Below are 14,604 nucleotides of genomic sequence, written 5' to 3'. Positions count from 1 at the left end.
AAGCAGGACCGGCAGGAGTGGTCCAATGATGAAAGGTTCTATAAAGGTTCTATAAAGGTTCTATAAAGGTTCTATAAAGCTGTGTGCCTAGGAGTTAGATGCCCTGTATGGTACTACAGAGCCAGAAAAGTTTGGCAAGCATGATTCAATTGTTGCTTAAGGTCATTTTCATGGCTGAATCAAGGATACATTACAGGAGGGTGAGGACAGAGAGAGAAATAAGAAGTGTAATGCACTCGATAGCCCAGAGAAAGATGTTGCTGGCGTGAACAAGGGCAATAACGGAAAGAAGAGATACGGGTTTGGAGAACTTTTAATTAACAGGACCTGGTGCTAATAGTGCATGAAGGGAAAGGTGAAAGGGGAATTTGAGCCATGGAAAAATCTGTCTGATGACAGCTGACATCAGTTCCATTCAATCCCTCAAGTTCATTTACATCCTGCGAGTATGCCACAAACAAGATCTTGTTATTTCTTCTTTTCCGCTATTTCTTTTTTAATCTCACTTTATTTCTATTCTTATGCCACTCCTTGCTGATGGCTTTATTGCTGGATTATTACAATAGCAGTAGGCAGCCAAAGATCATACACAGCTCTGCATTTCCTTCTGAACCCCTTCCATCACCATTCAGTCGGTGGCACTGACTCAGAGATGAAATGATATTGCAAAGTAGAACTGAGAAAACTCTTGGACTCCAGAAGCCTAGGATCTCAGGAAACTCAGGGCTCGCTCCAGTCATAGCAAATCCAAGGTGATGTACGAGCAAGGCCTCTGCCCAGGAAGTAAGAGGGAGAATTGGAAAGAAAGCCAGAGGGAAGTTGGAGTGTTTGTGAAGGGGGCATGCTTGTTTGTTTCCTCCCAGGCTGCACCCTGAAGGAATGGAATAACGCAGTAAGAACCCGTAGGTTCGAGAGGATTCAAAAGAGAGATAACCAAGGACCAGGGGTTCTTACCCCTGCTAAGCACATCTTGCCTTAGCATCATGGTGCCACCCAAACGCAAGACCCCACCCCCAAAACTGATAAGACATTTCTACCACCCGGGAAAAATGGAGGCTCCTAACAAACTCTGTTCCAGTTTCTTTAAATGTTCTGTGCATTTATAGATGAGCTTCATCTATGGTCTCTCCCTATTCTGTGTGCCTTGGTTACTGCTGTCAAACACATCTCAAAAAAATTGCTTTTTCTGTTGAAGAACGTTCAGTTGCTCCTTACTGGATATCGCACCAAGGACAAGCTCTTCTTTCTGGCTTTAAAAACTCTACCTCTGACTGTCATACTCAGCTTGAGTTCTATCTGTTCTGAGAAGCCATCTCCAAACATTTCTGCCCATAATGATTTCCATTTCCTAAGGTAAGTCTTTATCCATCTGTACTTCTTGACATATAATCAACAACTTTATATATATAATCAACACCTTTGTATATAACCCCATGTAAGTTAAAAGGTCCTTAAAGGAAGACACTCTGTATCATATTTGTTTGTAGTGTTAATACTTGTTATGTGTTCAATTCTGACACATTTTCTGAGTGAATAGAATCATATGTATTGATTTGGAGTGTTTACAAAGCAGACAGCCAGAGGCACCCATGTATTTCTCACTGGCAAGCAAAGGTGTGGACTCAATAGAAATCAACCTCTGTTTCCAGGCTGGAGTGCAGCAAAAGCTGTCCAAATGCGTAATTTACAGTCCAAACACTGGCACCTCAGTCGCACTGCATCATTTTTACTAGAGGCAGGGTTTCTCCAGAATAAGAAGGAGCAGAAAGAGAGCCAGAGAAAAATAACCAACTATTTGAGAGTCAGATGGATCAGGTCTCAAAGTACCAATCATGTTCTCTTGTATCTGGAGAGAAAAAGAAAGAAAAAGAGGCCGGCGGGGGCGGGGTAGGGGGTGGGGGAGTTAGGGAGCCGGGTGCGGGGGTGGGGCGGGGAGGTTAAGCTGGGTTTGTCCTCATGATGCAGGCAATACAGTGATTCTGACTTGATGCTAAAAATTGAATGAAAAGGCAGCCCCCAAAAGGGGTAGATTGGGAGTTTGGGGTTAGAAGATGCAAACTATTATATATTGAATGGAGAAACAACAAGGACCTACTGTATAACACAGGGGACTATATTTAATCTCTTATGATAAACCATAATGGAAAAGAATATGAAAAAGAATATATATATATATATATATAAAACTGAATCCCTTTGCTGTACAGCAGAAATTAACACACCACTGGAAATCAACTATATATATTCAATAGAATAAATTTTTTAAAAAGGCAGCAAAAACCCAAGAAAAATCCCATTACCGACATAGTTGGTTCTGATCTAGACTTGTCAGCTTTTTTCTTTATCTCTAGAAAGTCTTGCTACCTTTTTTTCCCCACTTGAAAAAAGTATTGACGGTAACAGGTAACTGAGTTTAGAGGTTTTACATACTTAGAGGTCTTGCTGAGAACTATTAGCAACTTTCTTATTTGAGGGGAGGTAGTGGGGAGGGGTGCTGGGCACAGAACTTGACTTTGCTACCGAAGGCACACGACCTTGAGCAACTCACCTGGGGCCAGAGTTCCGGGGCTTTGTGCAACCTGTAAAGTCCACACTGATTTAGGTGAAGGCAGGAGAGTTCCACAAAAAAGAGAGATGAAATATGATATTTAATGCCTTAAAGCCTGAGTCTACCCCTTTTATAGGCTTAATCTTTACACAGAATTCGAATACATCAGTATGGTTTAATTTTTTTTAATAAGAGGGAAGAAAAGATTGGAAGGAAAAAGGTCAATCGCTGTGAATTGAATTCCTGAAGAAGAATCTGTGCAAAAGGGACTGTCATCATCTCAACTGTGAGCAGTGACGATACTTTGAAAAAATCTTTGGTTTAGTTTTCTTTCCTATTAAGGGTGAACAATTAATAACATTAAATGTTTATTAAATCATGCAAATTGTAGGTAAATACAATGTATTTTTTTTAAGCTGGGAAGAGAGGATTTATGACTTTGCTTGATAAAAAAATAAATGTATACAATAGTATTCTTAAATACAGCAGATTTAAGACCCCAATAGGTTTTTGAATGATTTTGGAAAATATATACTGCTCAAAAATTTTTATCAAATATATTTTAAACGCTTCTTTTTATGAAAATTTAAACATTCAGGCATTTATTTCACTGACATATTTCTGAAATAGAGCACTTTGAATGCAACAGGTGAAATGTTCATTTTTTTTGCTTGCATCACTTGCTAGTTTTCCTTCACCACAAGTTCTCTCTCTGTTTTTTCCTCATCTTCAGAATTTTATAAATTGAAATCAGGAAAATTAAAAACTGAAAAAAGGACAGGTTAAGTGGAAAAAAGGGAAAAAAGGACAGGTTAAGTGGAAGAAAGGGAAAATGATTGGTGTGGTTCTTAGGGCCAAAGTATAAATAAACTGAAGGGCTAAGGAGACTTTCATTGTTCAGTTATTTCCTGATAGCAGTGCAAAGGCCCTCTTGTGTGCTACGGAGGAGTCAGAGTTAAATTAGAGCCAGATCTTGTTCTCCAAGGACTTAGAATCTAGAAGAGGAAACATGCCATATCCTTAGAGAGCTGCAGAAGTCTACTAGAGTGTGAACCTCCCGAAGGTAAGGAATGTGGTCTGTTTTGCCCACTCACTGCTTTGCCCGGGAAGTGTCAGACACAAAGTGGGTGCCCAAGAAATATTTATTGCATAAGTGAATAATACAAGGTAGAGAGTGTTGAGCCGTTTAAGAACTGTTAAAAAAAATTTGAAATTGGTAATAGGAGAGATAGGTAACTTGCAACATCTGTAAAATTACACAAGTATATTACAGACAATTAAGCTGATGGGCCATGAACAAAATCTATGCATTGCTACTATTTTTCAAATCCATCAACAGCTCTGCCATCCTCTTCAAGGAAGACCATAAACACATAAGTTAAAAAGGACATCATTTAACACGCTGGTCCTCAGTGAAATGAGGAAGTTAGACTTTGTGTGTGTTTGTGGAGACAAATATGCAAGATCCTTTAAATGGTAGAATGGTTAAAAGTGTACACTTACCCACCAAACCTTTGATTTCCTAGGTATTACTGCCGAGGAAAGAGGTTGAGAGGAAAAACATAAAATAAATAATAGTGGAGGTGTTCTGCAAATATGACAAAACTTGTAAACACAACACATGAGTGATGTTTGGGAAATAGGAAGAAAAATGATTAAGTTCATTTTAGTTTCAGTGTACCGTTATTTACATGAAATTCAACAGGAAAAAAAAAACATTGTCCTTTCCTGAATAATGTTAAACAGTTCACTTTCTTAAATCCTCTGAATTGCTTCTCAGCAACCTTCTGAATAGTTGACCAAATACACACAGTGTTTTACCCTGTTTTCTTTTTTTAAACAGAGACCTCTTGACTAGATAACAGACTTAAAAAGCAGTGCTAGTACCTGCTAAAGGCTTTGCTAGCAAAATGAGACAAACACCAACAAGGTACTGCTTATATTTGTAAAGCTAAAGGGACTTTTCTTGAAGGACCTTAAAAAAAATCTGAGATTAGGATCTTTTCAAGTTTAGAATATCTTTTCTTTTAAAATGATGGCGGCTATAAATGATAGAATATTTTAGGCACAGTAAAAATTGTCAGCCTTCTGGGGATCCAATCACCTTTTAAATAAATCATACTATTTTCTGAAATTTAGAGGTGTGAATGTTAAGAAGGGCTTTACAGTTTACAGAGACGACTTGGAATTATTGCTTAGTGTGGAAAATGGTGAGTCTTCAAGTAACCCAATTGTAGGTATTCAGAATCATGACACCTTGGTTTCCTTTATTTTCCCATTGGTCATGGACCTTGGTGATGATCTGCACTATTGAATTTTCAGATTACTGGGGATCAAGAAATATCAGGCCATGTGCAGTTGAAACTGTCATTTTTCAAGGGCAGTAAAAAATTCATTTCTGTCCTTATTATAGTTTTATTATTTTTGGAAAAGTGATTAGGCATCTTTGATGATTTTACCATTTAACATTACCATTTTAAGCAAGGATTTACTGATACAGTTCTATTGAATCATATTTTTTTTTTTTTTGGACAATAAGTGATTTATTTGTGTTATCCAGAGTCCTTAGAATAAACTGTGGGAAAAATCCCTAAGTCCACTGATTGTATTGTTCCATAAACAATGTATATTAACTTTATAAAGTTTAGAAGACACATATAAACCCACTGATTGCCAGGTAAAATTTTTGTTGTAGACCTTTCCATACCTTTGTTTATGAACATATACATATTTTACAACAAACATATGGGATCACATTATAAATGCTATTTTATAACCTTTTTTCAACTTAAAAATGTGTTGTAAATCTCTTTCTATGACAAATATTTTTCTCCATCATTTAATGACTATTGTGATTTTCTATGATGTACAGCAATCCATTTAACTAGTTCCTTGTTGGATACTGTTAATGCCTCCCCCCCCCCCATTATAATGTTGAAATGAGCATCTTTATCAAGTTAAATTTATATATATATGTTCTTGAATAATTCATTAGGATAAATCCTAAAAGTAAAATTGCTGGGTAAAGTACATATAAATTTATAAGACCTTTGATAACACTGCATGGAACTGATATAAAAATATATGTATATATTTATTTGATGATTTATTATTATAATGTTCACCATATGTAAAGGGGATAGAAAAATAACTTAAATCACTGTATAGCACTCCCTGCATTTCATTTACTTTCCAAAAATCTCATTACAATTAAGACGAGACATCTTAGGTAAAATCATTAAGTTTTGGCTAAAGGAGTGCTACATACCATTTGGTCCCTAAGCCTTATTCTAGTGTCCAGGAAATTGAGGCTAAAGTCATTACAGATCCTGGTCACAGGGATAGTTAACAAGGTGAGAGTCAATCCAGTCCTGGCTGCAGGTGCTGTCTTTGGCTCCCAAGATGCTCACTGTGGTTCAAGTTGTTCTTTAGGTAGTCAAGTAACACTAAGAACTGAGATGCAAAGAAGTATTAGACAGTATAAATAAGTTATACCATTATACTTATCAGTATAAGTTTTACCATTAATTTTGTTATTAATGGTAATAATAACAAATTTGTTTAAACAATTTAAAAAATATTTTGTGATGAAATATTTAAAAATAATTTTGTGATGGAAGTGTTCAGCTTGGAAAAGTTTTCTAAAGGTTGGTTTACTATTTGCAGTTTTATACCGATGGCCACTAAGTGCTGTGTAATTCCATTCAATCAATGCAGCTTATATTTATTTATTGCTTAAATATTGAAATAATTCTATTGTTTTTTTTTTATCCTCAAACCTTTATTTATTTTTTTTTTAATTTAAAAAAATTATACATGTGTTCCCCATCCTGAACCCTCCTCCTCTATTGTTTCTTCTTCTGACAAAATAGATGTATTGGTTGCACAAAAAAATAATAATCAAAAATAAAAATATAAAATACAAAGGGAAAATCATATATAATTGCACCAACCAAAAATAATTACTATATACATGTATATATCTACCTATTTAGACAGATAGCATACAAAATTTCATAGTGTTCTAGAATCTACTTTTTCTCACATGTCATTGACATCTTTTAGTGTCAATAAATATTAACCTATATTATAATTTGTAATGGCTACATGGTCTTTTACTGCACCATAATTCATTCAGCCAGCCTCTAAGTTGATGGACATTAGGTTTGTTGGTTGTTTTTAGTTAGTCTAAACAATCCCACCATAAACAATCTTTTAAATAGTTGTTCAAATATCTCAAATAAATAAATTGCTTTCTTTTACCAATTTACTCGTAACATGTAGTATTATTTCTTGGAGATTCATTCACAATGCACATTCACATATTAAGCAAATATTTATTGGTCACCTACCAACTGTGCTAGGTGCTGGGATTAATGTAGTAAAGACTGAAAATTCTCACAGTAAGGAGACCCTGTAAAAATGTTTTTACTATTTTTTTTTTCTTTTAATAATGGAGATCCCTCCCATTCCCTCCCTCTTTTTAATATAGCACATCTACTAGTATTTCACTGATTTTATCTGGAGCAGAATTTGGAAAATGCTAATCTTGTTGAAAACTACTAATTAAGTGCCTGGGCCTACCTGTCACTTTTCTGGGAACTCTGAAAAAATCCTGGGAATTATTTAGAGGAAAGATATATTTTAGGCACTTCAGAAGAATACATCTTTGATCTAAATTGCCCGATTAACTTTCAGAATAAATAGCATTTTGGTACAAATATTTCCGTGAGACACTGGAGTTTTGTTTCCTTAATAGTATTCATATCATTAAAACAAAAGGGAGACTTGAATGTAAAAGGAGAATGTGGGCCATAAAGTACTTTTTGGCTCATCAGCAGATTTGTTGGGGAGAGGAGCGAGTCAAGAGATGCAATTATTCAAAGGAATTAAGGGTGGAGGTTATGGAGATTATATGACAACGTGAAGTAATTAAAATAAAACATCTTGTAGAAAAAGGTTACAAAATCCTATACATGGTATGTGAAAACCAATTTAAAAAAACCCCGAGGAATCCAGTGAAATAACAGTGTTTGGGTTGGGGGTGCTTTTTTTCCTTCGACCTCTAATTGTCGTTTTCATTTTTATTTTTAAAATATATAATAAAATAGAAAAGAAAGAAAATACTAAAGGATCAGATAAAATTAGGAGAAGAGAGGCTTATGGAGGAGGAGGAAGATAGTGTTGAGTCGAACAAAGGCAACAAATAGATTAAAGTGAATAAGGGTAGAAGAGCGAACGTTCCATTTGTCCTGGAAGAGATCATTAATGGCTCAAGTGCTGTGAAGTGGACAAAAGCCAGACTGTAGTGGGGTCAGATGAGAGAACCGGAGAAGAATAATTTTTTTTAGGACCTAGGATCATAATAATTCACTTAGAGTTTCCCCCCAACCACTGTTACTTTAGTTCTGGTTTTATCATGTTGGGATTTTGCCTATACCAGTTTTTTTTTTTTTCCCTAGGAGCTGATAAATGAAAACCATAAAAAAAAAAGAAATCCTATGAGTAACTTTCTTTGCCCTTATATTTGAACTGAATAATAAAGAAATGGTAAATGCTCTTACTGAGCTGTGCTAGAAATGCTACCATATAGAAATCTTAATAATATACCCTGTGTCTGCCATTTAAAAACAGAAGAACTTGGCCTCCCAAGGTCATTTCAGATGCCTTTTTTCCTAAGTGATTTGTGTATATTTTATCTATAAAAGACAAATTACTATGAAAGGATATGAAATATAGGTTTAAGAAACTCAAGGAACAAAGTGCATCCTTTTCTCTTTGAATTTCTTAAAATTAAGTTCTTAAGACTCCTGCTGCTTACCTTCAAACAAGCAACCTTGAAACTACTCCATGAAACCCAGTTAAAGGACGAACCAAAGACTTTTCACTTATAAAGAAAAAAAAGTAGCATATGGGAGCGAGAACGTTCAAGTCTTCAGTAGCCATACTTATTAGCTAAATTGAATGCCTGTGGTGGGTCTCATGGGAGCACACAGTGGCAGCCTCTTTATATTACAACTCAGCCAGAAGCACTTATTCCCTTGTAATTAAGGCCAGGGGTGCAACCAGTGATGCAAATGAAAGCAGTCATGTGGATTATTCAGTTCCCTCAACAATTCTCAAGAGGTTGTGTGTTTGTGGCTTTATGTTTGTTTGAAGTCCTTGTATGACTCCCTCGGTTCTCCTTGCTACTATAGGTTCAACCTCAGATGAGAACAATAGCTAAAACTCAGACAGCACTTCCTATATGCCAGATGCTGTTTTAAGTGTTTATCCTCCTCTATCCTTTCTAAACTCTAAGAGGGCTAAATATGAAGTTCTGTGTCCCCAGAAGCAGATGCTGAGATGAGGTTAAAATGCAAGGGATTTATCCCTGAGTTGGCCCCAGAAGAGACCAGTATGGAGCGGGGGAAGCAGGTCACGGAAGGGGAGTTGAGCCAGGTAAGGCTGCATCTCAAGCCAAAGTCCTTCAGGGGCAATGCTGGGGCGTAGGCTAGAAGGGGGAGCTTGGCTTCCATCCTCCCCCAGAGTCATTGGTTAAAAACCAGCAGAAGTGGCAGGAATTGTGGGGTGGAGGGGGAATCCATGAAAGAAGAGCATCAGTTGCTTACTGACGGCAATGAGTCAGAAACATCTACATCATCTGCTACAGGTAGGTACAGGCATACCTGTAGGTACAGGCATATCTCGGAGATGTGGCGGGTTCAGTTTCAGACCATTGCAAGAGAGCGAATACAGCAACAAAGTAAGTCACACAAATTTTTTTGTTTCCCAGTGCATATAAAAGTAATTTTTACACTCTCAGTTCAGTTCAGCTCAGTCACTCCATCAGGTCTGATTCTTTGTGACCCCATGGACTGCAGGACGCCAGGCCTCCCTGTCCCTCACCAACTCCCCGAGTTTACTCATGTCCATTGACTCGGGGATGCCATCCAACCATCTCATCCTCTGTCATCCCCTTCTCTTCCCACCTTCAGTCTTTCCCAGCATCAGGGTCTTTTGAAATGAGTCAACTTTTCACATCAGGTGGCCAAACTATTGGAGTTTCAGCTTCAGCATCACTCCTTCCAATGAACATCCAGGACTGATTTCCTTTAGGATGGACTGGTTGGATCTCCTTGCTGTCCAAGTTACTCTCAAGAGTCTTCTCCAACACCACAGTTCAAAAGCATCAATTCTTTGGCGCTCAGCTTTCTTTAGAGTCCAACTCTCACATCCATACATGACCACTGGAAAAACCATAGCCTTGACTAGACGGACCTTTGTTGGCAAATAATGTCTCTGCTTTTTAATAAGCTGTCTAGGTTGGTCATAACTTTTCTTCCAAGGAGCAAGTGTCTTTTAATTCCATGGCTGCAGTCACCGTCTACAGTGATTTTTACACTGTACTGTAGTCTTTTATGTGTGCAACAGCATTATGTTGAAAAAGACAATGTACATACCTTAATTAAAAAGTAACTCTGGTGGAAAATGGTGCCAGTAGACTTGCTTGATGAAGGGTTGTCACAAACCTTCAATTTGTTAAACAAAAAACAATCCTGCGGAATACAGTAAAACAAAGCACAATAAAACAAGGTATGTATGTATTCTGAGGGCTTTCCTGGTGGCACAGATGGTAAAAATCCTGCCTGTAATGCAGGAGACTTGGATTTGATCTCTGGTCTCCTGGGATCAGGAGATCCCTGGAGAAGGGAATGGCTCCCCAGTCCAGTATTCTTGCCTGGAGAATTCCATGGACAAAGGAGCCTGGGGGGCTACAGTCCATGGGGTCACAGAGAGTCAGACACGACTGAGTGACTTTCACTTTCACATGTTTTGAGATATGTGACTGTTGAGACCACTGAGTCTTGCCCAAGATCTCAAAGCTTATAAGTGAAACAGCTGGGTTTGAAACCATGCTGTGTGACTCCAAATGCGATGTGTTTAAACCACTATGTCACAATGGAAGGATCAAACCTTTACAGTGTGCTGTGGTATTATTAAACTTTTCTACAGTTTTCACAATGGACTATAGAGCATAAATTATTTTGATTTTATTTGGTTTCAAAAACACTGAAAGTATGTCTGAGGAGCAATCATTAATACTTTGTTGAACTAAGCTTCAAATACCCAACCCCCCAAGCCTAAGAAAAATGTAGAGAACAGACTAGAAAATTAGACAGTTGGTATGTTTGCACTGCTCTGAAACCACTCTAAACACTGGAACCCACCCAGTTCTCAGAGAATTATGTAAAAAATGATTCCAAGTCTTTCTTAACAAGACGTATTCACACAGAGCCTGTTTTTACATAAGATAATGTCAGTTTAAAAATGCTGATCCTATTTTCTATATATTCATCATCTTATTAATCTCCTATTTGTTAAACAACATTTATTTTCCCTCCAAATCACTCAAGTGATTTTTTTGTTGTTGTCTTAGTATAACAATACCTGTTTTCTGAAATATTTTTTAATTCTTTTTTTTTAATTTTAAAGGAGTTCATTTTGTTTTTACTAAAGGAACTCGTTTCGTTTTAATATGGAGAAATATGTATAATACACGTCTATCTCTTTCGACTTGGTTAAAAGAGGAGGAAAGCTTGTGCATAGTGGTGGCTGACCAATCAAGTATTCTCCCTACGAGGTTAGAATGGCAGTGCTGGAGCAGGTGATCAGAGAGAAGCAAGTGATCACCCCACCCACATCCAGAAAATCAGCTGGCACCTTGCTGGTCCAGAGAGGATAACGCAGGGCTATGCTGAAAGGAAGTAGATGGGTCAAGGGCCCTTAAATGGGAAGGCTTAGGAAGTGCAGGAATTGTCCAGTTTTTTCCTGTGTGTTTTAGTTGAAAGGAAGAATGTTCCTTTTTTTTTTTTTTTTTTTTGCAGGGTGGCTCAGATGGTAAAGAATCTGCTTGCAATGTGGGAGACCTGGGTTCGATCCCTGGGTTGGAAGATCCCCTGGAGAAAGGAATGGCTACCCACTCCAGTATTCTTGCCTGGAGAATTCCATGGACAAAGGAGCCTGGCAGGCTACAGTCCATGGGGTCGCCAAGAGTCGGACACGACTGAGTGACTGTCCCTCACTCACTCATGCGGAGCAATGCTCTGTAGATGCATTGATCTACATTGTCCACATTAGGACGCATTGATCCTAATCCTAACTGCTGCTGTGCCACCATGGTTATCCAGAAGGCAAAAATAAGGCAGGGAAAGCTTGAACACTTGCCAAGGATTCTGAGACTCTAGATAATAAAAGCTAACACTTCTATGGTGCTTACTAAGTACAAGGGCCTGTTTGAAGAGTTTTACACATATTAACTCCTTAAATTTTCCTAGCAACTCTATGAAGTAGATATTATCATTATCCCCATTTTACAGAAGAGGAAACTGAGGTACAGAGAGATTAACTTTTCAAGACCACATGGCTAGTAGTTGTGGAGCTGGGATCCACATCCAGGTTATCTGCTTTCATATTCCTTGATCTTACCAGTGACCCGTACTGCCCATATGAAATGTTGAGAATGTGCTAACCATGTTGCTGATAAATATTTGTAGTTTAATCTAGTTTTGAATACTCTGAAAAAAAATTTTGTAGTTGTTTAGTCACTAACTCATGTCCAACTCTTTTGTGACCCCGTGGACTGTAGCCCGCCAGACTCCCCTGTCCATGGGATTTCCCAGGGAAAAATATTGGAGTGGGTTGCCATTTGCTCTTCCAGGGGATCTTCCCAACCCAGGGATGGAATCTGAGCCTCCTGCATTGGCAGGCAGGCTCACCACCACTAATGTACCAAGGAAGCACAGAAAAAAATTTTAGATGTCTATTTCGGCACTTGGTAATAACTCAGCTATAGGAGAACACTTGAATCCCGATAGGAACGTTCACCGTAAGGTCTCAAAGTTGACAGGAAGTACAAAAACCTCTACCTGTGTTTAGACACCAAAGAAGAGATAGCTGCCGTGCCTGTGTTCTGCTGGGACAGGGTGGTATTCCCTGGCCATGGGAGCTGGCACTGGCAACAATTATATCAGAGTCACTCTCAACACTCAGCTGCTTGCTAAGAATTAAACTGCTGGAACCAGATCTAGTGAGTTTCATGTTACCATGGTTTGGATGAGGCGTTTGCTCTGGTGTGATATATTTAGTTTTCAGAAACAGTTAAATCTAAGCTTGGCTTTCTTACCAGAATGATAATGTACGTTGGTATTACTAGTGGTTATTTGCTTTATCTCCCAAGTAACGGATCGCACACCTCTTTATTCTCTTAGGGGTAAAGCCAACCCTGTTTATGGACTGAGTCAACTGGAAATTCATTTGCAACGAGCCGGGAGCGGCTAGTGCCTCTGCTGCCCTCTAGAGGCGCGTCAGAGCATGACCGCTCACCTCGGAACCATTCCCAAGGGTTGCACAGGGCCGACACCGTCACGCTCCGTTTTGAATTTCCAACCAGTGCCGTTTGTCAAGAGGGGATGAGGTGAAAACACTCTGAACTTCTAAAAACAATAATGGGACTTAGTTAATTTTAAGCTACGACTTTCATAGTTATCCTGTGTCCTCCTCTCAGCCACTAACTGGAAATCAGTCCACATTGTTTGTGAACTATAGAGCTAACGCAAAGCATTTACCAAATGCCAGGTACTGTTTAAGTGTTTCCCATATACTAAACCGGGGGCTTCCCCGATAGCTCAGTCGGTAAAGAACCCGCCTGCAATGCAGGAGACCCCGATTAGATTCCTGGGTCGAGAGGATCCCCTGGAGAAGGGAACGGCTACCCACTCCAGTATTCTGGCCTGGAGAATTCCCTGGACTATATAGTCCATGGGGTCGCACACTGTCGGACACGACTGAGTGACTTTCACCTCATACACTAACTGTTTAATCTACATGGCAGTATGAGTAGAAGGACCATTTCCATCTAATAGGGGAGCTGGAGCAAAAAACTACTAAACATTTCTCACAGTACATGAGTGGTAGAGCTAGATTTAATCCCCCTGCCCCTTACATTTGGCTGCGTGGACTAGGCTTGTAACCAGTTTATGCACTGACGCTTTTATAACTATCAAAACATGCATCAAAAGCTTAATTTTAAAGGAAAGGTTTTGCTGAAAATCTGTAACCTGAATCCAGTAATGAGGAAATGATTGGCTTGGATGCTTTTGAAATGTCAGTGACATCACAGACAGAGAAGGAGAAACAGAAGGGGAGGGAGGAGAGGAAGACACTGGGAGAAGGCAAGAGGCAGTAGGAACTGTCTTGGGTACATGGTGTCTAAATATAATGCACCATCTACAGTTATATCCTAAACATAAAAAACAAGACCATCAACAACATTATTGGGAAACTGAGGAAATTTCAGTATGGACTATATTGGGTAATAATGTTGAATTCCTTGAGTATGATTCATTTATTGTGGACATATAGGATATGTCTTTATCCTTAAGTGATGCTTGATTTAGATGTTTGGAGGTAAAGTGCCCTGACACCAGAAAATTGCTATCAAATAGTTCAGGAAAAAAATTCAACTATAAATGAGAAAGAAAGGGAATGTGACAAACGGCTAAGAACTGGCAACACTAGGCAAAGCGGTGTATGATGTTCATTATGCTATTTTAAAACTTTTTGTAGGTTTAGAATTTGGGGAGTAAAAATTAGAGGAGAAATAAACTTCATCTTAAGAGCCAGCCTAGGATGTGGCCATGGTATCAGCCTGGACTGAGTTAGGGCCAGTGAGAGACATGTGTTGGGGTTGGAACCCATAGGCAAGCTGTGAAATCTGTAGACATGTGTGATATATGGGTGTTCAGTTCAGTTCAGTCACTCAGTCCTGTCCAACTCTTTGCAACCCCCATGGACTGTAGTATGCCAGGCCTCCCTATCCATCACCAACTCCTGGAGCTTGCTCAAACTCATGTCCATTGAGTTGATGATGCCATTCAACCATCTCATCCTCTGTCATCCGCTTCTCCTCCCGCCTTCAGTCTTTCCCAGCATCAGGGTCTTTTCAAATGAGTCAGTTCTTCTCATGAGGTGGCCAAAGTACTGGAGTTTCAGCTTTAGCATCATTCCTTCCAAAG

Source organism: Bos mutus, chromosome 16 (genome assembly GCF_027580195.1).
Source record: "Bos mutus isolate GX-2022 chromosome 16, NWIPB_WYAK_1.1, whole genome shotgun sequence".
Classification (NCBI taxonomy): Eukaryota; Metazoa; Chordata; class Mammalia; order Artiodactyla; family Bovidae; genus Bos; species Bos mutus.
The sequence above is the reverse complement of the archived record's forward strand: the minus strand, read 5'-3'. Positions refer to the sequence as shown.